Raw genomic sequence first — 21,792 nt, forward strand, 5'->3', positions numbered from 1 at the left:
ATCAGATTAGTCGTAATATGTTTTATCCTCAGTATGATAGCAATAGTTATAACTAAATAAAAAAATGCCATCCTGGGCGTGCGAACTTGGCCTCCTCCCTCTCATTTGCCTCGTGCCGCCTCAGGAAGACAGATGGGACAAGGAACAAATATTTGGATAGCCGTATTGCCGCTACAATCAAGTTGGTTCCCAAACTGTGCCCAGTCTGTTCTTTTGAAATGATCATCTGCACCCTGATCCCAACCAAGTGTTTCATAAAAATTAATCAATTTCTGACTATTGGTGTATTGAATGTAAAACAGACAGTATTATACTGGCCCAAACTTAATATTTTTTTTGCTATTTGCTGAAATAATTGTATATTGTCTTTTCAGGGGATGTATGCATCATGAAAGTAAGGCCTTTGCTAAACCCTTGTCTGAGCTACTAAATCTTAAACTTGATAACTAACAGTATATACTTTATTTTTTCTTTCTAACTCATCTTTCATGGCAACATAGTTAGAGTTGAGAGCCAAGAATTGGTCTAAATATAGCTTTGCCATGAGCTTACATGAAACATACAGGCAAATCATCTACTTTTGCTCTCTCCATTTCCTTTCATTTAAAAGAGATTGAGTTAGAAAAATATTTGAAATATCCTCTGACTTTAAAAATTCTATTTGTTCTGGTGGCAGGTGTGCCTCTTCTTTTCCAGTGATAAGATATGAGTAACAAGATTTGGGAATAATTATAGTAGAAAGCATGTAGCCTCTATTAATAAAGTCAATGCTAAACTGATGAGTTTCATAGAATTTTGTGGCTGTCTTAGAATAATAACTTTTAAATTAATTTTTTCTGAATCACCATGGTTATGTCATCAAAACCAAATGGTCATTTTTTAATCATAAGAAAAAAATTAAATGCATTGAGTTATCCCTGTTTTAGGATGTCCTTCTATTAAGTTTTGTTCAGACATCGAGAGTAGACCAGTCACTAGTAATCCTGATAGCTTGTGGGCCAAACAACTAGAATACCCAGAAGTAAGTGAAATAAGATTCCTTGGTCTTTTCCATCTGGGCTCCTAGATCTTGATTTTTAAGAGTTAGTTAGGTTCCACCTATCCCAAATGTTTTACAGAAAATATTTATTCATTGCTTCATAAAAGAAATATTTACGGAGGGCTTTCATGTGCCAGGTGCTTGGCATACATCAATGAATAGGCAAATGAATCCCTACCTTATAGAGCTTGTATTCTAGTGGGGATTCTTTAATTTAGGGCTTGAAAATAAAGCAAAAAGGTTTTTGAACTGACTGAACCCATACTATAATGGAAACGATCTATGCCAGAGGTCAGTGCACTATTGCCTGTGGGCCAAATCTGGCCTGCTACTATTTTTGTTTGACTCACAACATAAAAATGGTTTTTATTAATAAACATGTGCAATAAATTTGATGATTAGGAACACTAACCTTGAAGCTCAATTAAGCAAAATGTTATGCTGTGAATAACATTCTTCTCACTGGTACATCTGAACTCAAAAGCAAAATCGTGCTCCATTATTATTGTTATCCTTTGAAATTTTTCTCTCTCTCGTTATATAAGTACCTACGTAATGATACTTGATTTTGCCTCTTAGCTTACAATGTCTAAGTGTTTGCTATCTGAACTTTTACAAAAAGTTTGTCATTCCTTGAGTTATACAACAGACTTAAAAAAACAAACAAACAGAAATTTGTCTAGTTCCTTTTCACTAAATAACTGTTACTAGAATTTAATCGAAGTGACCAAGAAAACCACATTATTTCAACATTGATCCTCTGGTATTTGACTCAAATTACCTATTGTTGTTTCAAATTATTATGTCCCCTATGGTATGGTATATGCTGGGATATTTGGTAATCTTTAAGTATTTGCTCAGTTGTTAGAGGATTGGGATGTTGCTAACTAACCTCTCTGAAAACACAGCTTCTTGAGTCTATATTTACTCTACCTGGTAGCAGAGTTTTCTCCCTGAGCTCAGTGCTCTTGATGTCGTAATGATGGTACTGCAGTTTTAAAGCCTCTTTCATGGGAAGTCTCTTTTGCTTGGAGTAGATAGACAAAAATCATGACACTTCCAATGTAACACTATTAAATCACTCACTTCTCAGAAATGGTATTTAAAACCATTAATTTTTCATCACTTCATACCCAAAGCCAAGTAGTACACGATCAGAAAGCAAAATAAGCTATGGCCAAATGAAACTGAATAAAAGACTCAGAAACAGCTGATGAGGTCTATCGTAACATGTTTGTTTTTTCCTGGGACATTTATGCTTGTGGTTGTGATTTTATATGGCTTGCATATAATATGGTTATGGTTATTGCCTTTAAAATTGCTCCTAGTTTCTTTGATGGATTTAAATTTATTACTATTTTATGGAGAAATAGTATATTGTTCCCCTAGGAAAATCATGACTTCTCATTGCTCTGCTCCATGGACAAAATTTAAATTCACTAATTCAAAAACCTCCCCAAAACCTTTATCCAAAACAAAATAATAACAATTTTGTTTTGAATTCTGAGTTTGAGTTTTAAAATATATTTTGAAATGTAAACTAAAAAATTTACAAAAGATTTTCATTTTTAGGAACTTATCTCAAAATTACACCATTAAAAAATATAAAAGTACTTGTGAATAAGGCTATTTATTCATAGAAGCACCATCTATAATGGCAAAATACTGCAAACAATTTAAATATTTACCAATAGGGAATGATTGAATAAATTATAATGTATTCATACAATGGATTATTATGCAGCTGTATAAAATAATTTTAAAAATCTCTATATTTTACTATGGAATAATCTCCCATATATTAATACACACACACACTCATATGTTTGTGTGAGTGTGTACATATGTATGTGTATATTTGTGCTTATATTTTTAAAACCAGTAAAAAGACAAACCACAAAATTTAAAAAAATGCTTAACTATAAGAGCAAGGAAGAAATAGACTGGAAGAGAGAGGAATAGAAACTATTTTTTTTTTTTTTTAATACCTTGTTGTTAAAATGAGACTGGAGCTCGGCCAGTGTGGCTCCGTGGTTGAGTGTCGACCCACCAAAAGGTTATTGGTTTGATCCCAGGTCAGGGCACATGCCCAAGTTGTGGGCCCAATACCCAGTGGGGGGCATGCAGGAGGTGGCCAATTGATGTTCTCTCTCATTGATGTTTCTATCACTCTTTCTCTCTCCCTTCCTTTCTCTCTAAAAACAATAAAGAAAAAAAAAAAAAAGATGTGACTGGAAATGCAAATATTTTGCAAAATAACTAAAAATAATTCCAAAGAACAATGACCAAATATTGAAAGTAAAGATAAAACGATACCTCAAAGTGTATCCTGTTGATGGAATAACCTCCCACAGAGAAATTATCCCAAGTGACTTTATTTTATTTTATTTTATTTTTTTATCCTCACCCGAGGACATTTTTCCATTTTTTTTGTTCAGATAGAGTGGGAGGGAGAGAGAGGAAGACAGAGAGAAACATCGACGTGAAAGGGACACTCGAGTGGCCGCCACCCTCACGACCAACCAGGGCCGGGGACAAACTGCAACCGAGGTACGTGCCCTTAGCGGGAACCGAACCCGGGTCTCTCTGGACCGCAGGCCGACGCTCTAACCTCTGAGCCAAACCGGCCAGGGCCCAAGTGACTTTAAAGCATAAGAGTTTGGTTGTACATCTCTAGTGGGGACAAAAGAACTAAAACAAAACAAAGCACCTTTTCAGTAATTAAAAAATTGGTGGTAATATTGATATTACTCTGAGACTATTGTGTATGTAGTATGTGATAAAGCAAATGAGTGATTATATTGGTGTCATTATAAACTAGTATTTGGGGCATACCAGGAGAGATACAGATATGAAATCAGTTAGGTTAAGCAAACATTGTGTCTTCCCTTATTTGAATTGGAAGTATTATTTTAAACTTACCGATGAGTCTTATTTAAAACAAAACAAAGGTAACCGTATTTTCTATCTATGTCCACTAATAAGAGCTAGCAGCCAATTGCAGGACATGTAAGATGAACCTTGCACATAGCTTGTCATATCAGAAAATAAGGATGCTATTCAAGACTACTAGTATCATCTGAAAAGGACTCTGGGGCCAAAACGAATAGACTTTTGTGTCAAAGACAGGATAAGTTGAGTATCAGTAAGTATAACAGTTGCAATAAATTGCAAGACATCAAAGATATTTAAATCCATGAGTTCCTAAAATATATACATGTACATATATGTATAAACACACATATTATATACATAATATATATAAAAGATCACATGTATAGTCTTCTTTGAAGAATGTTAGGGATCTTTTTGAAAACTGAAAAAAAAAAAAAAAAGAATCAAGCCTTTATCTTGCCTCTCCTATACAGACTGTACCGCAGCATGACCAATCATTGTTAAGGGAAGAAATGGCTCTTTGTAGCAGCATTTCAGCTAAAAATGGAAGAATACTTTATTTTTTCAATACTTAATAAATTAATAAATCTAAGCAATGATTATGAATGGTTGTTAACATCACAAAAAGAAGATACACAGGGATTACTTATTCCTGAGGGTCCTCTACACCACCTCCTATGAAAGCCAGCATGAATCTCCACACATCCTAATTTTGAATACAAATTTATAGGAAATACAGAGGAAAAACATCACCATAAAGATGAAGTCAGAAAAATTCAGACTGAGTAAAACTTTATAAAACAAACCCATTTCTTAAGAAAAAACAAAACAACAACAACAACAAAAACTTGAAGTGGAAGACAAAAAAAAAAAAAATAGAGAAATAGACACAGACACTAAACTAACTTCAAAATTCAAGGATGGGATAGAGAGGAGCAAGAAGTTGTCAGGACGAAGAAAACAAGGTTGGTCGTGAGTTGTGAACTGTTGAAGCAAAGTGATAGGTACATGGAGAATTGCTATACTGTTCTCTTTACTGTTGTTTATGTAATAACATGAGTGTCATATGGTTTGGAAAAGAAAGGTCCAGAAATAAGACCCCTAAGCCTGTCTTGGCTCACTCAGACTTTGCTGGAGTTCTGACATGTTTCTGAGGGATGGCTGAGACCTGGTGGACCAATCATAGAGCACCCTGCAGGAGGGATCACTCTAATCACAGCAGGGGCTGTGGGTGGAGGTGGATAGTAGTGGTAGAGACCTAAGAAGAGACAGCAGTTGTGTGGGAGGGGTGCGATAATATTAAACACTCATGTGTGGAGGGAACGGACCATGGATTTCACCAGTGTGGACTTATTAGAGTGGATTGAGACCGGACAGTCTGAGAGCAGGAAAAAACAGTGATAGCTCAGGGAAGCAGAAGCCAGGAGAGAAACACAATAAAATGTCTAGAGACCACATCCCCCCATATAATCTTTTTCTTTTGCCCAAATTTCATTTGGGAAAGGAGGAGACACTTGAAGAGAGAAACTGTTTGAATACATGGTTTGAACTGCAATATGAGTTCAACTGTAATGGGCAATTGTAATCCAGAAGAGGTTTACTGAGCACGAACCAACAGGTTTAAGAGCTTTCTTGTCATTAGATGGGTTGAGATAGGTGGGTTGAAGGGAGGGTTTTGGGATTACATCAATTGGATAATTTTTTAAAAGATACATTAGATTACATGAATTGTAGTATGTAAAATTTGACCTTGCTAAATGTAAAAGAGGCAAAAATCAGCGGTAATAGACTTTCAATATTTTTCTCATAATAAAATCCACTATGAGTTTTACCAGCTAATTTAGACCTAATTTAATTTATTTGCACATCTGTCTGCCTGTGAGTCAGCTTTTGACAGTGAAAGTCTGATGCAACTGCATTTTATCTTTAGTCTGACCATCAAAGGCCAAGAAAAGCTTGCCTCTTCCGAGGGCTTTGTTTTATCAGTCTGGGTGGCTAGCTTTGATTTGGCTGTGTCATCTTGCTGTGAGGCTTACAAGCAGCTCTCATTAAGAGTTCTGCTGATGCTAATTTTTAGATCAGCAAGTTTGGAGGACTGTTTTTATTGTATTTGGTTTATTTCGAAGCTTTGCATCTTTTCTACCTCTCCAGGGTCAGCTCTGTTTTACAGCCAACTAGAAAGAGAGTATTGAAGTAATTGCCCATAAAATGAGGGTCTTCTATGTCTATTTGCTCCTCAGCACACTGGTCTAAAGAATTTATCTAGCCCTGGCTGGTGTGGCTCAGATGGTTGAGCACCATCTCATGCACCGAAAGGACACTCGTTGGATTCCTGGTCAGGGGACATGCCCAGGTTTCAGATTGATCCCAAGATGGGGTGTGTACAGGAGGCAGCCAATCAGTGTTTCTCTCTTGCATTGATGTTTCTCTCTCTCTCTCTCTCTCTCTCTCTCCCTTCTTCTCTCTCTCTCTCTATGTATATGTATATGTATATGTATATGTATATGTATATGTATATAAAGAAAAAAAGAATATCTGTTGCCTCACTCTTTGCTTTATTTGGCTTTACGGTGGCCTAGCAAGTGGCCAGCGTGCCTGTCCAGCTCCATTTCAGGTGCTGCAGATCCTTCTGACCTTTGCTTGCCTCCATACGCAGCGGCTAATTTGCGGGGGTAGGAGGTAAAGTTCAATAAATGCATCTAAAGCCTAAAGAGCTTGTGGTTTGGAAATTTTTGGACTCCTTTGAGTAGTTTGGTGATTTCCCACTGCCACTAGATGTCCCTGTGTGGCTTTTCTTTTGGTCATCAGTGCTGCACACACAGCAAGTTATTTCTGCTCTGCTGGATAGAAGCAAGTTCTCCGCAGTCTCTGAAGAGGTAGTTGACAGTGGAATACCGTCCAGCCGGCGCCCTGATGCACCTCGGCCATAGCGCACTGATTTCAAGCAGGTCTTGGCCGAGCTGAAAATTGCTCTGAGTCTGCGCAGAAATTGGGATGATCTCTGTAGAGGTCCCTGGGTTCTCTCTCACTCGAGTTCATTAAACTTTCCCCACCGTTCAGCCCACTCTTAATGGCCTGCACCAAAGCTTTTCAAACTATTTATCATGAAGAACTAGCTTTCAGAAAATACTTTTTTTTGTTCCTCTGATCTCTTGCAGATCAGGTTTTACCATGCATGACTCATTTGCAGATTGTCACTCACTAGGTGAGTTTGATAACACCAAACTGAGCATTTCCTGTTTGATGAAATGAGTTCACTGATTATGTGCAGCAACGCCAGGCTGAGTAAAAACGTTTTTTTCATGCAGGCGTTCAATTTCTGTACTGACTTTGTCATTGACTGGCAGCAGTGTGTAGTCCACACTGGTCTGGACCCCTGGCCCTACGTGCTATCCCAAGGCTTAGTTCTACATCCTTGATGAAAACTAGTGGACCATGAGGAACTGCAGAGGTCCAAGGCAGCGCAGGCAGTGTGCAGAGCCATGTGCTGGTCGCCCGGGCTCCTGTTCTAGGCCAGGCCTGCACCTTCCAAGGAGCTACTGCCCTGCATCTCAGATTCAGGCTACTTCAGACAGAAAGCAGTGGGTGATCCCCATCAGCAACAGCAACGAAGAGAGGAGACTTCTTACGGCTTCTGAACTTCCTTGCAGAAATTAAGTGAATCCTGTAAAGGGCCACTTTGTATTTCAGAATAGAAATAAAGGTGTCTGTCACAGGGACGGTAAATGCCATGTACTTGGATTCATTTTACTAATTGGCCATAGTGACACCTAGGTGACAGACAGCGTGCTGGCTTACCCAGCAACCAGCTGCACTTCCGGGAATAGTGGAAGGGAGTTTCATCTGCACAAACGGAGGAGAAATAGTCTGTTTACTCAATGTACCAACAGTTAGTGTCCCAATAGTCATGAAGCCAGTTCACTGTAATGCAAGAGCACCGTTTGCCTAAAAAAATGATGTTAAGGGTAATGGTTAAGTTTCCTGTTTGCTCACAGAAAATCATTTAAACCAGGCAGTAACTGAAACACAATAATGAAGCAATACCCCCCCCCCCCTTTTTTGATTCCATAGGTCATATCGAGTCAGCTGCAGAGAACATGACTTTCTCTGTTCCAAATTCTTAAAATCCCAATTTCAAATTGCGGTGGGAGGGGTTTCCTCTCTTTCTCGGGATAACCAGCCTAGAAATTGGGTCTCTCTGAACTTCCTGGCACTGGAAGGACAGACATTTAGGACAGCGCCCCTTCAGCAGTAACCAGCAGAGACAGGATTCCGGACGGAGGGGAACATGGAAGGAGGGTTTCAGCAGCTGTTCCTCCAGGGGCTGAAGTCCAACACCAGGTTTGCTCAGCTGTGTCAGGGCCTTTGTGGCCAACACTCCCAAGGGTGGCTGAAAGTGAGACACTAGAGCTCTAGAGGAAGGAAAAACAGAGTGGTGCCTGCGGGAAGCCCTGGGTCAGGACTCACCTGGGAGAAGTGATAAGAAGAGGGGGGCGGGGCTGCATGAACGCAAAAGGAAGACGAGAAAAATGCCCCTGTGGAAAGGGAGGTGCGGGTTATCCACGCAGCTCTGTGAGTCAAGGAGTGACCTTCCTTAGGTTACAGCGGGCTCTATATGTTTACATTTATGTGCAAGGGCTCCAAGCAGAGGCCCTAAACATGTTCTCCCAGAATGAGGCCTCCGGTGAGGGCTGACGTCTGCAGCGACTCCCTTAGCAAGTGCCAGGCAGGCGCAAGGGTGGATCCAGGGCTTGTGGGGCCTGAAGTTTATATGGTTCGTGGTATCTCAAAAAAAGCAAACCTTAAAGTTTAAAATCAGCTATGAAAATACACATTTATTTAGATGAGAAAATAAAAACAAAATATCCGTTTTAAAAAGCTAAGAAAGACTACAAAATACATAAAAATAACAGTATTATGAATTGTCAGGCATGTCTTTAAGATTTTTTTCTACATATTTCGCTGCCTCTTCTTTGAGTGCCTCCCCACATGACAATGACGGTGGAAAACGTTTTTCTATTTTAAGAAGGATAATTTTTCCCCTCTAAACTCTAGCATGTGTGGGGTTCAGGACACACTCCCCCAAATATAGTAGCTTGGCATATTGGATATTTTAAGATGAAGGAGTTTGAGAAAACAAAAGAAACAGAAAGGTCAGTCTGACTTTCCTCATCCCATTCTCCCATGAGAGAGGTCATAGCATCCTCAGGTGAGAGGTGCCCTCCCTGTACCTGGAGGAAAGGAGCATCCTTGTCTCCAGAGACAAAGGGACACTGAGAAGAATCTGAACACACAGGCTTTGCTAAGTTTCTTCCAGTTTACGGAATTTACCTCGTACCCTTAACCTACCCTATTTCTACACGACTGCTCACTCTTCAAACCTAGATAAAAATATTCAGATCTAATTGTCTCCTCGGATCTTCATTTCCTTCTGAAGTTTCCTATATCAAGTAAAACTTCTTTCAAATCAATTTGGATGCTTTTCTCCTGTTAATTTGTCTTTGTCAGTTTAATTTTTTGATCCAACCAGGGGCGCTAAGAGGATCAAGGAAAGCTTTACCTCTGCTACATATGTTTAGTAAAAAAAAAATGTATTGATACTTTTGGAAAAGTTTTAGTTTTATAATGTATTACCTGTGATAGCATGCAAACTTTTAGGATTGTTGATAAATTTAGGGAAATTTCTATCAAATTTCTTCATAGATGAACTGTTTGGAACATTTTTTCCACAGTGTAGCCTCTGGTTTCATACATTTGAACCTGATTTCTCTCCCAGTATTTACATTGCTGCCACCACTGTGGGGACAGCTGCAGCCACAAACACACAAGGGAAACCACAGATTTGGGGCATCATTTCAGCAAACCTCAGGCCTGGAGGAACAGCAGGTAACAGGGTCGAGGTTGTAATCAAAACATTTATAAACCCTTGACATCCAACTGAAATTGAGGGAATAAAGAATAAGATTCCAGATATTATGCCAGTTGGGGCTTGGACTGTTGTATTATTGTGACACAGACTCTCAAGGTATTCATTCTCTACGTCAGTAGCCCCAAAAATGTCTGTCACACTTAAACATTAGTAATTCATTTGAACCACTATGATAGTGTATCAGGTAATACTCAACTCAAACCCCATCCCAACCTAATGGTATAGTTCCTTTATTGTCATTTTATTTTTAGTAATCTACTATATTAATAGATCATAATGCTTTCTTTATTTTTTAAATTACAGTTGACATTCAATATTATTTTATATTAGTTTCAAAAAAGTGATTAGACATTTATACAGTTTATGAAGTGATCCCCCCATAACTCCAGTACCCACCTGGCACTATACATAGTTATTACCATATTATTGACTATCTACCCTACATGCCCATAACTATTTCAATTTTTTTTTTTTTTTAGAGACAGAGATAGAAACATTAATGTGAGAAACATTGATTGGCTGCCGCCTGCACGCCCCCCACTGGGAATCAAGCCCACAACCCTGGCATGTGTCCTGAACTGGAATGGAACTGGGACCTCTCAGTCCAGGGGACAACGCTCAATCCACTGGGTCACTTCAGTCCTGCACCATGACTATTTTGTAACTACCAATTTGTACTTCTTAATTCCTTTACCTTTTTCAGCCAGCCTTCCAAAGCTCCTCCCATCTGACAATTAGCAGTCTGTTCTCTGTATGTATGAGTCTGTTTATGTTTTGTTTGTTCATCTATTTTGTTCTTTAGATTCCATGTATAAGTAAAATTATATGGTATTCTTTCTCTGTCTGACTTATTTCACTTAGCATAGCACCCTCTAGGTCCATCCATGTTGTTGCTAATAGATCACTACTTATGTAAGCAGTTTAAACAATTAGGTTGCTTCCACTTTTTGCTAATATAAATGCAGCTGTGAACATCCAGACACATGAGTCCTTGTGTTAACATGCAATGTATTCTCTGGCACACAAATTAATAGACTGTAGAATATACACATTCCAATTTTGCTAGGTAATTACAGCTTTCCAAAGAGATGGTATTAAGTAACACTTATACTAGGAGTATATGAGAGTTCCTGTTACTCTATACCTACATCAGCACTTGATACTGTTAGACTTCTTAGTATTTCTCAAATTTGTGAATGGTTAATGGTTTCTCATTGTGTTTTTAATTTATTAGTTATACTAGCTGTGACTTTCTTGACCTTGAAGTTTGTCTTCGTGGAAGTACTCATTCAGATCTTCTGGCCATTTTCCTATTGATTTACTCACCTGTTTCTTTTTGATGCATAGAGGTACTTTATATATTCGGAAAACTAGCTGCTTTCAATTTAGACAATGTATGTATTTATTTTTTAATAGCTATTTATTCATTTATTTTCTTTCCATGACCACATATCCCCCCTATACCCTTCTCTACCTTCACCCATGCCCCACGCCTCCAACAATGAGTTTCTTCTCTTTTTCCTTTTTGTTCAATTCCTCCATCACCCCCCACCCCACAACCCTGACAGCTGTAAGCTGGTTCTCTATCTATGAGTCTATCTTCATTTGGCTTGTTAGTTCATTTTGTTCATTAGATTCCACATATGATTGAAATTATATGGCGCGCACACACACACACACACACACACACACACACATATTTATTTTGAACTTCTTTTTCATCAAGATCATTTTGTCTTTTTTTACAGCATTACTCTATATATTTTAGTATCAACTTATTCAGTTCCAAATATATAAAAAAACACACACCTTCATTGAAATTTGGGGTAGGAGTACATTAAATCCATAGGTCAATAAAAAAGCTCTTGCCAGGCTTGACATCCTAACACATTGAATCTTCTAATTCATAATCAGAAATATCTCTGCATTTATTTATATGCACTATGGCATCTTGCACACATATTTTAATTTCTCTGGAAAACTTTTGTGTCTCCTTGATCAGTTTTATAGCTAGTAACTTAATCTTTTTATTCTAACATAAATAGTATCCTTTTCTAATTCTTTTTACTATTTGTTGACAGAAGATAGAACTAACGGAGAAAAGCATCTTCTTTGATGATGTATATTATAATTTTATTGTAAAGGTAGTGTAGAATAATGATTAAAAACATGGACTTTTGGAATCTCATGCTCAAATAGTTGTCAGCTGCATGGGCTTTGGAGAGTTCTATAAGTCCCAGTAGATTTAAGTATAAAATGGGATTAATAATCATATTAACCTCATAAGTTTGTTGTAAGGATAACAAAAATTAATTCATATAAAGTGCATAGTGTAAGGCTTGATAAATATTAAACTATTAATAGATGTTTGCCATTATTATTTGGCCTGTGATTCATCTGAATTTTTAGTTAAGAAGTCATAGACTTGCAATATGAAAATTGAGGCTATATTAATTCTAGTTTCCTTTTAGAGATCAAACTTAAGGCATGCTACACTTGAAATCAGAAGACTTGAGTTTGAATCCAGCCCACTAACTGTGAACGTAGGTCACAGCCTAAATCTCAACACCTCCTACACTTATAATGTGGGGGATGATAATATCTACCTGAGAGGGTTGTTTTAAGCTTATCAAATATAGCAATGTAAATGCTCCACTCAGATCTCCTAAGTTCCCCTTTTAACATTTTTTTTTAAATTGGCAAGTGTAGAGGGGATTCTAGTGGAACTGATACTTAGAAGTAGTAACTTTATTCTAATCTCAGCCCAGTGGAAATTTGTCAGAGACATCCATGGATTGAAAACTAAAGTTGTGGATGACAGCCCCGGCCGGTGTGGCTCAGTTGGTTGGCGCATTGTCCCATACACTGAAAGGTTGCAGGTTCAGTCCCCAGTCAGGGCATGTATGAAAGACAATCAATCAATGTTCTCTCTCTCATCAATGTTTCTCTCTCTCTCTCTTCCTCCTTCCCTAAAATCAATAGGCATATCCTCAGGTGAGAATTTAAAAATTATGGGTAACAAGCATTTGGAGAAAGAAACATCCAGTATTTTATTTTTTGACTCTCAGATAAGGCTTTTGGAGCCCTTGTCAAATGCAATAATTTTGAAAACAATATATTTTATTTGGTAGTGTCAGCTTTATATGGAGAGAATAAAAGGCTGTTAAGATTCAAGAAGAAGGATTCTGAAGAATGCAGAACAAAATGTATATGCCATCATAATAAATGGAAAGTAATGTAGGGGACTTCTCAGTATACCCACCCTTGGTAGTGGTAGTAATGGCTATTAATTTGGGGTGAGTGGTATGGATACTCAATGAGTGTCATTTAGATAAAAAAGGATGAAGCCAGCACATTAGAATCCAGAAAGCCACTATTACTGTCCTTCGTTGACCACAGTTTGCTGTCAAGGAGCTAAGCTGATATCTGTGGATGCTCTGTTGCTATTTTGGTGACTACCACATGTCCCTTGTGTTAAGGGACCATCTTGGCTGCTGCTCATATAGCTGTCCAGGAGGAGTCTTATGTCCATAGTTACCTGTATGATGTCTATTAATTCTTCAGTAGAAAAGACATCAGTCTCTTGCCTAACATTTTGCTGATTCTCATTCCAGAAGCCCCCATTTGGAGCAGACCAACAAATTTCCATGGTATTTTATGAATCTTGGGAACATTAGGTACTTGCTTGTGCAGAGTTTAGTAAACAAGATATACTCTAGCACCAGTATCCAGATGAGAAAGAATGGTGGTAAAGTACTCCTTCCAAAAGAATCCTCTTTTATTCCCTCCTCCAAGTCATTTAAGTAAATTATATTTTTCCTCATAGATCCAACTTAAATGTCTCATCTACTCTTCTTTCTACACATTCTTGAGAAGGTATTGATTACCTCCTAATTCTGGGTAAGCCACAGTTTTTTGTATTCTTAGCTCTAGTAATAGTATGCTGCCTATATTTGTTTGCATTTGTTTCCACTTCTAGATTACCCAATTAAAGGTGTTATTTAATCTTGGCATCTCCAGCATATAATACCAGATACACAGAAGACTCTTAGCAATTTTCAAATAAATGAATGAATAAATAAATAAATAATGAATGAATGTATAGATGAATTATTTCCTTCTTGTAAACATAATATTAAGGCTTACTCTCTGTAGCATTTTTTTAAAAATCAAAGTGAATTTAAGTTTTCTGGAAAGTGTAAGATCAATAGCTAAGTGTTATGATATTTGTCTGGTAAGAGTTGGGACCATATGGTTTCATGTAAACAATATTTCCTATGTGGTCTAATTTGTCCTGTGCCTCTTGAAACCACTTTTTGGCCAAATATTCTTCACTGCAGTCTCTAGAACACCTGAATTCCATTAAACCAACATTTCAAATATTAAAGAATGCCAAACTTCAAACTTAAGAAAGTCACAATCAGTAACCTGAGTGTAAAGGAGATGGTAGAGAGACTAGAGAGAGCCACAAGTTTCAATATACATTTTGAATGAGTTGCAAGTTCAAAATGGTAGTACCATGTACTTTGTTTAGAGTTCAACATGGTAGCACTCTGTCCTTTGTTCAGAGTAGAAGTGGTTAACAGTACTTAAATTATTCTTTTAAAGTAATTTCATTTTTTAATTCTTTTATTACTAAAAATACAGTTTTTTAAAGTGAGGGAATTATAATATTCAAGTAGAGGCTGTTCTTATTTATTTCTCTATTATTCATGTATTTATATCTTACTTTCTAGACCCAAATACACTTTTCCAATGGTCCTCACTAACATAGTTCCAAACACTTTCATTGCCATCTTCTTGACTGAGTAACGTGAGGAATTTGCTTTCTTCTTGGACATTCCAAGAGACCTCTGAAGAGGCCCAGACTCAGAAAGTTCCTGGAGTCTTGCAAAAAGGAGAGACCCTGGGTGAGTATAATTGTGTGAGTATTGCAAGTCGTATTAGAATTGCTGTCCAACATTTCATTGTTGCTAGTTTTAGGAAATCTTTCTTGACAAATAATAGTGTAGTATAATACGTTAACCTCAAATCTAGTAATTTTCAAACCCAGCTAACCCCCAGAATTTCCTGGGGCTTATAAAAATTCTTCACCCCTCCCAGCCAGTGTGGCTCAGTGGTTGAGCATCGACCTATGCATCCAGAGGTCCCTGGTTCAATTCCCGGTCAGGGCACATACCCAAGTTGTGAGCCTGGTCCCCAGTGGGGGCATGCAAGAGGTGACCAATCGATATTCTCTCTCATTGATGTTTCTATCTCTTCCTCTCCCTTCCTTTCTCTCTAAAATTAATAAAGAAAAATAAAATAAAAATAAAGATTCTTCACCCCTTGGGAATTCAGTAGGTCTGAGGAGTTGCTGTATTTTTTAAAAAGTTCCAAGTTGAGTTTGATATTCTGTCCAGATTCAAGTTTAACATGTATATATTATGTCTCTCATTTCACAGAAGATGTTTTGTACAACCAATGGACTATGTAAGAGGTGGAAACAAGTTGTTCCAATAGTAGATATTGTAGATCTTTGGTGCCTATATAAATGTTTCAAAAGATGTTTCTGCCAGTGTTAAGCCATTTTGGAGGCTGCAAAACATGCTAGGCTACCGCTATCTATTCTCCTGTTATGTTTCAGGACCCTCTTAAAATCCTGTCATGAATAAAGGCTTTCCAAACCACTATTACTCATACTAGCCTTTTTATTCTTCAAATTCCTACATTAATAAAGCCAATGGTATGTAACTAAAATTTTAAGTATTTATCTTTATTAAATGAAATGGTGAGAACATTGTAAATTGCAAGCTATGATTTAAATATTATATTTATTATTCTATCTTGTATGGTTTGCTATTATGTGTCTTTTCTCCTCTGTAGCTAGATTTCAAATTCTTTGAAAACTACGGGTTCTACTTTTCTCATCCAAATTTAAAAAGAAAAGAAAGCCCTGGCCGGTTTGGCTCAGCGGTTAGAGGGTCCGCCTGCGGTCCGGAGAGACCCGGGTTCGGTTCCCGCTAAGGGCACGTACCTTGGTTGCAGTTTGTCCCCAGCCCTGGTTGGTTGTGCGGGTGGCAGCCACTCGATGTGTCCCTTCACATAGATGTTTCCCTCTCTCTCTCTTTCTCTCTCTCCCTCCCACTTTGTCTGTACAAAAAAATGGAAAAATGTCCTCGGGTGAGGATAAAAAAAAAAAAGAAAGAAAGAAAAGAAAGCATTCTGGTTCACTTGAGGAAAATGTTGCTGGAAGGGGAAGATGGACCGCTAGTTCTACCAAGGGAAATAATCTTTGTGCTAAGAAACAATTAGGTTCCCTGAGCTTTCACACTCTCTTTCTGGCTTTAGTATGTCAACTCTTTTAGTTACTGTCTTTTACTTTTATGTACACAGACTTATGATTTTTGTATCTTAAAAGGTGGATTCCACAGGTTAGAGACTCACTACCAATTGGTAAACCATTTATTAGGTTCAAACTATTAACCAGAAGTGAAAGATTCATGTCTTCCTCCATATTGCCTGATTTTTCTAGGCCTCAACATGGTTATTTAAAAATATTTTTGAATAATTACTATACATTTTAGCATTTATGGTAGGTTAAAATGTGTATATAAGGGAGCAAACATTAAAAACAAAATTTGCATTTCATAGTTGATATATACATTTTCTGAAATTACATATAAGGGAAAAAAAATAATTTTCCCTCTACACGTTTGAGCTCTTAGCTATAATGAAAGACAGGAAACAAGAAAAAGACAAGTTGATTAGCATGTGTATCTCATTTATGCATGGGAAATATCCAGGGAGAAAATGAGTAACTCCCAAAGGTGGCTTAGAATTCAGACTTAAATACCACCTTAAAAGAAAAAGGGGAGAGGGGTATCAGTTTCTTACAGGAGAGTAAATCATTTTTAGGAAAGATAAATGGGCTCTTAGAAGAGTAGATGGGAGGTGTGATAGTTGCCACAGTTTGTCTGGGTACTGCTTTGACTTCTTGTCTTCTCTCCTGTAATAAGAGTCAGTCTTCCTGGTTAATGAAACTTCCTTGGAGGGTAATTCTGAGGATAGGGTTCCTTTTAGAAGGATCTGTCTTAAGGTAGATGGAGAATTCACAGAAAAACTACCCTTGCATTTGCTAATTCCCAAGTTCCTACAGTTCAAAATAATCAATATACCAAAGCAACATATTTTGGGGTAGTATATTCTGATATCTTTTATGTACAACATTAAGATTTCAGATATTCCACTCCACATATTTCTTGCCATTTTTCTAGTTTGAACACAAATGCAAGCAATTTGCTCTGTAACATTTAGAGTTTATATTGTTTATTTCACAATGCCAGTTCATTAATTTCCATAGCAAGGAAGGATACATTGTGAATTACACACATTTGAGGACATCTTTTTACTGCTCACCAGATTTCCTTGGCCATGAGTGAAGTATACCTAACCACACAAGTGAGCGGAAGCCAGATTTCTCAATGGCAGCAATGATTTGCTTATCTTCAAGCATCAGTAGGAGAAAACTCAGAAACAATTCTATATTCTATAAAGTTTTTTGTATAAATGTTGTAGCTATATTCTAGAAATAACTTTTAAATTCATTTCACATATAGAGAGCTTTTAACAAAATAAAACATGATTAGAAGTCCTTTTTAAAAATATATTTTTATTGATTTTTAGAGCTAGAGAAAGGGAGAGGGGGAGAGGAAGAAAAACATCGATGTGAGGGGGAAACACGGATCAGCTGCCTCCTGCATGCCCCTCACTGGGAATCAAACCAGCAATCTTTTGTGCGTGGGATGAAGCACAACCAGCTGAGCCACACCTACCAGGTCTAGAAGTCCTTTCTGTGTGTGTTTGCATATAATAACTAAATAGTTGCCTTTAGCACAGGGTCAGCTTGGCCTATTTATTTTTATTTGAGAATTTAAATGTTCAATGTAGGAACAAGATAGAAATGAGATCATGTAGAAAAGAAAGAACTTTACAGATTTCACTGATTATGAGGTCAATTTACACCTCTATTTTAAAGACCTGTTATGTGCCCTGGCCAGTGTGACTCAGCAGTTAGAGCGTCAGCCTGTGGTCCAGAGAGACCCCGGTTTGGTTCCAGCTAAGGGCATGTACCTTGGTTGCAGTTTGTCCCCAGTCCTGAATGGGTCGTGCAGGTGGCAACCACTTGATGTGTCCCTTTCACATCGATGTTTCTCTCTCTCTTCCTCTCTCTCCCTCCCACTCCATCTGAACAGAAAATGGAAAAATGTCCTTGGGTGAGGATAAAAAAAACAATACAAAAACCTGTTATGTGTCTGCTTAAAACAATTGTTTATAAATGTTCTGTTATAAGCTTGTGGTTTTAATGATGCGAATGAAGTTAGTTTGTAAAAGTTGGAAATGAGTTAGAATCAAAGTTAGCCTCGCAATAAACCGCAAAACTGTGTAACTGAACAGTGAACTCGATGGAACTGCTATTGTTAAGGATTGAAAACTTGAAGAAAATTTTTTCACAGGCAAATAAACCAATAAAACGGATGAGGGTGTATATGTAGAATGAATTGCTATAGACTGGAGAGATTTACTTGAAGAGAAACCACTGAAAGGATATTCTCAAAGACTAGAGAGATTTGGTTGAAAACTTCTGGAAAGTTCATTGTCAAAAACTGAAGTCAGAAATTTGCAGAATTAATATTGTGGATGGAAAAATAAGCCACATACTAAACCTGAAAAGCTCGGAAGAGACCAGAATGGTGGGCCTTACAAACCAAACTAAACACACAGGGTGGTCTGAACATATAAATTCCTAACTAAAAGTGGGTCATGGTGAGTAGTGGGCAGATGCCTTGACAAAGATCAATCTTTAGGTTGTCTGTTGTCTTTGTGCTTCTGAGATAACGCACCTTTGGAATGCGAGAGCAATCTTCTTTTCCAGACCCCTCGAAAGCGTAACAGTTAGCACCAGAGCATGAGACCACCTTGCTGTTCTGTTGCCCACATACCACCTCTGTGTGCTATAAATGTTAACCATCCTGTGTCCACAATGGAAAAGAAGTGTGTGTCTCTCCATTTTGCTTTTTACCCAAACTCAGAGTTCTCCTCTTTGCTTCCTCTTGCCTCCCTAATCTATCACCAGTTAATTTCATGTAACCCGTTTCATCTCCTCCTTGAATTCTAATGTGTAAAATAAGCTGTGAAACTGCAATTCCATTCTCTGGAACAATATCTCAATCTGTTGAGATTTTGTTTCCTGGAAATTATCAGTTTGACTCAAATAAACTTTTTTTTCAGTGCGTGCCCCTAGCGGAAACCGAACTCAGGACTCTCTGGTCTACAGGCTGATGCTCCAACAGCTGAGCCAAACTGGCCAGGGCTCAAATAAACTCTTATAGGACTTTTTCTTAGGCTGGGTGTTCTTTCGTTGACAGCCTGCTTCATCTCATCTGCTAAACCTTGTTGAGATTAAAAGCACGACCACAAGATAGCCAGTTGCAAATGCACCAAATTTTTAGCCCATAATTTGTATTTTAATTGAGTATCTAATTGACTGAAATGTTTCTTGATTCAAACTTTTTTGAAAATTAATTTATTTTTGTTGCAGATGTTCCCCCCCCCTTCCCGATCCCGCCCCCCTCCTGCCCCCAGCATTGTTGTCTATGTCCATGGTTATGCATACATGCATATAAGTTCTGTGGTTTATCTCGCCCCCATCTCCCGCTTCTGAAATTTGTCAGTCTGTACCCTACGTCTATGTCTCTGAGTCTATTTTGTTCATCAGCTTGTTTTATTCATTATATTCCACAAATAAGTGATATCATATGATATTTGTCTTTCTCTGCTTGGCTTGTTTCACTCAGGACAATACTCTCTAGGTCCCTCCATGTCATCTCAAATGATAAGAGATCTTTCTTACAGCTGCAAAGTACTCCATTGTGTATATGTACCACAGCTTTTTTATCTACTTATCTATTGATGGACACTTGGGCTGTTTCCAGATCTTAGCAATTGTAAATTTTTTTCTAGTTTTTACTTTATTTTGGATACTCTGCTGAACTCTGAGTATAAGAATGGGTGAGAAATGGTACCCTCCAGGAGGTACTCAAAGATCTGTTTGGCCAAGGCCTTGATGATAGAGACTAGCAGAGCCAAGGTAAGAATCCAGGGGTCAGGGTTCCTGGTTCAGAGCTCTTTCTTCAAGGCCACATTGCTTCTGCAGTTTAAAAGTCTGACCAATACCTAAAAGAGAAAATGCTCAACAGTGATGTAAGCAGATCCGTACCTCTATCTCATGGTAGGTTAATAAGAGCCTAGCTGTTTAGGAACTACTAAAAACAAACCTACAGAATCTGAGGTGATGGGCCCTAAAGTCCCTACCACAGCAATCAAATTCTAAATCTAAAAAACATCTCCAAACGCAAGTACTAAAACATCAAAGGTATCAAAGGGAAAAGGGAAAAGCTGACATTTAAATTTTGAGTGAATTAACAAATATATCAGGAGGGTTAGGCTTGTGATCTTCATTTTCTTCTGATCAAAAATCACTTTTCAACAAGTAGTACCAGGAACCAAACTTAATTCACTCACTCACGTGTGCTAGACCCAGGAGTAAATGATAATACTCACAGAGAATCTTCTGAGAGATTCTGTATCTACTGAGAAATAGGAAGATGGCCTGTGTTTAAGTAACACCTTTGCTACCAAACAGTCTTGTGCCTTGTTTGTCTCAAAAGGGATAATTTTAATAATGCCTCACTCCTAAACTTGGGGGATAAATAAGATGATACATGTAAAGAATTTAACACAGTGTCTAGTTCAAAGTGAATATTCAATAAATGTTAGTATTTCTGTTATTATTTTAAAACAAATAATGATAACTATAGGTTGCTTTCCTGTACTCAGAGGTAAGAAATGACATATATTTATATTGTAAGTGTGATCCATTTCAAGGATTGTTAAAAAGTCCACTGATTAAGTTTGGATCTAATTCCCACCCTTTGGAGTATATATATGGTGAGAGTTTATAAGTCCTAAATTGGAGGAAGATCATTGTTGATGGCCAGGCTCAGTGACCTATTCAGAGATGGTGGCTCTATTCCCCAAATAGGGCCTCTTTCCCAATGTATTCCAACATTTCCAAAATTGCAGCCATTTCTGTCCAAGGTTGTACCACTCATTTAATTGGGGCCAGGTCACCACCAATCCCTGGAAATCAAATTTAAAGGTAGTCTTTCTCAGTCTTAGAGATTTAACCATGCATTTTGAGTTTGGACAGTTCCCTCTTCAAAATTCTGATTTTTCCTCTTCTAAGATACTCCAGCTTACATCTTTTCAACACAAAAATTTATGTAATATTATCTTCCAGATAGCTAAAGATTATGTGGCATATTCCCTTCTCTGACTCTGAAGAAAAAGTATTCTTTCTTCACTAAGGGGTGAAATTGGTGAGACAGAACCCAAAAGTTTAGAAACACAATTCTAGTCTAGCCTTACCGATGCAAGAGGAAAGCCTTCATTATTTTCTGGTGAGATTGTGTAGAGAAAATTCAAAGCAGCAGGGAACTTTCCTAGTAAATTGCCTTGTTGCATAAATATGTATAAAATCATGCTATCTGAAAGATACGATAGGGAATATTGAAAAAAAAAATCTACGCATTCAAGTAGCTTACCCTATACTTAGGGAAATAACGCCTAGTCAAGATAAAACAACCGAGACACTTCTGAGCTCCCTGAAATTTCTATCAAAAATCTGAACATCCTTGCAGTGATTTTAAAACATGACAATTTTAACTAAGCACTAGTTTGGAGAGTTATATCTCTGCCTGAAGATATACTTTGATGGCCATAATCTGTATCTTTCTGCTCTAGTGACATGGAGATGTCTTGGATGGCAGGGTGTCAGAGAATGTTCCTAGCTGATTAAGCTGCCATAGACATAACAAAGGCCATTGTT

Source organism: Molossus molossus, unplaced genomic scaffold (genome assembly GCF_014108415.1).
Source record: "Molossus molossus isolate mMolMol1 unplaced genomic scaffold, mMolMol1.p scaffold_m16_p_10, whole genome shotgun sequence".
Lineage (NCBI taxonomy): Eukaryota > Metazoa > Chordata > Mammalia > Chiroptera > Molossidae > Molossus > Molossus molossus.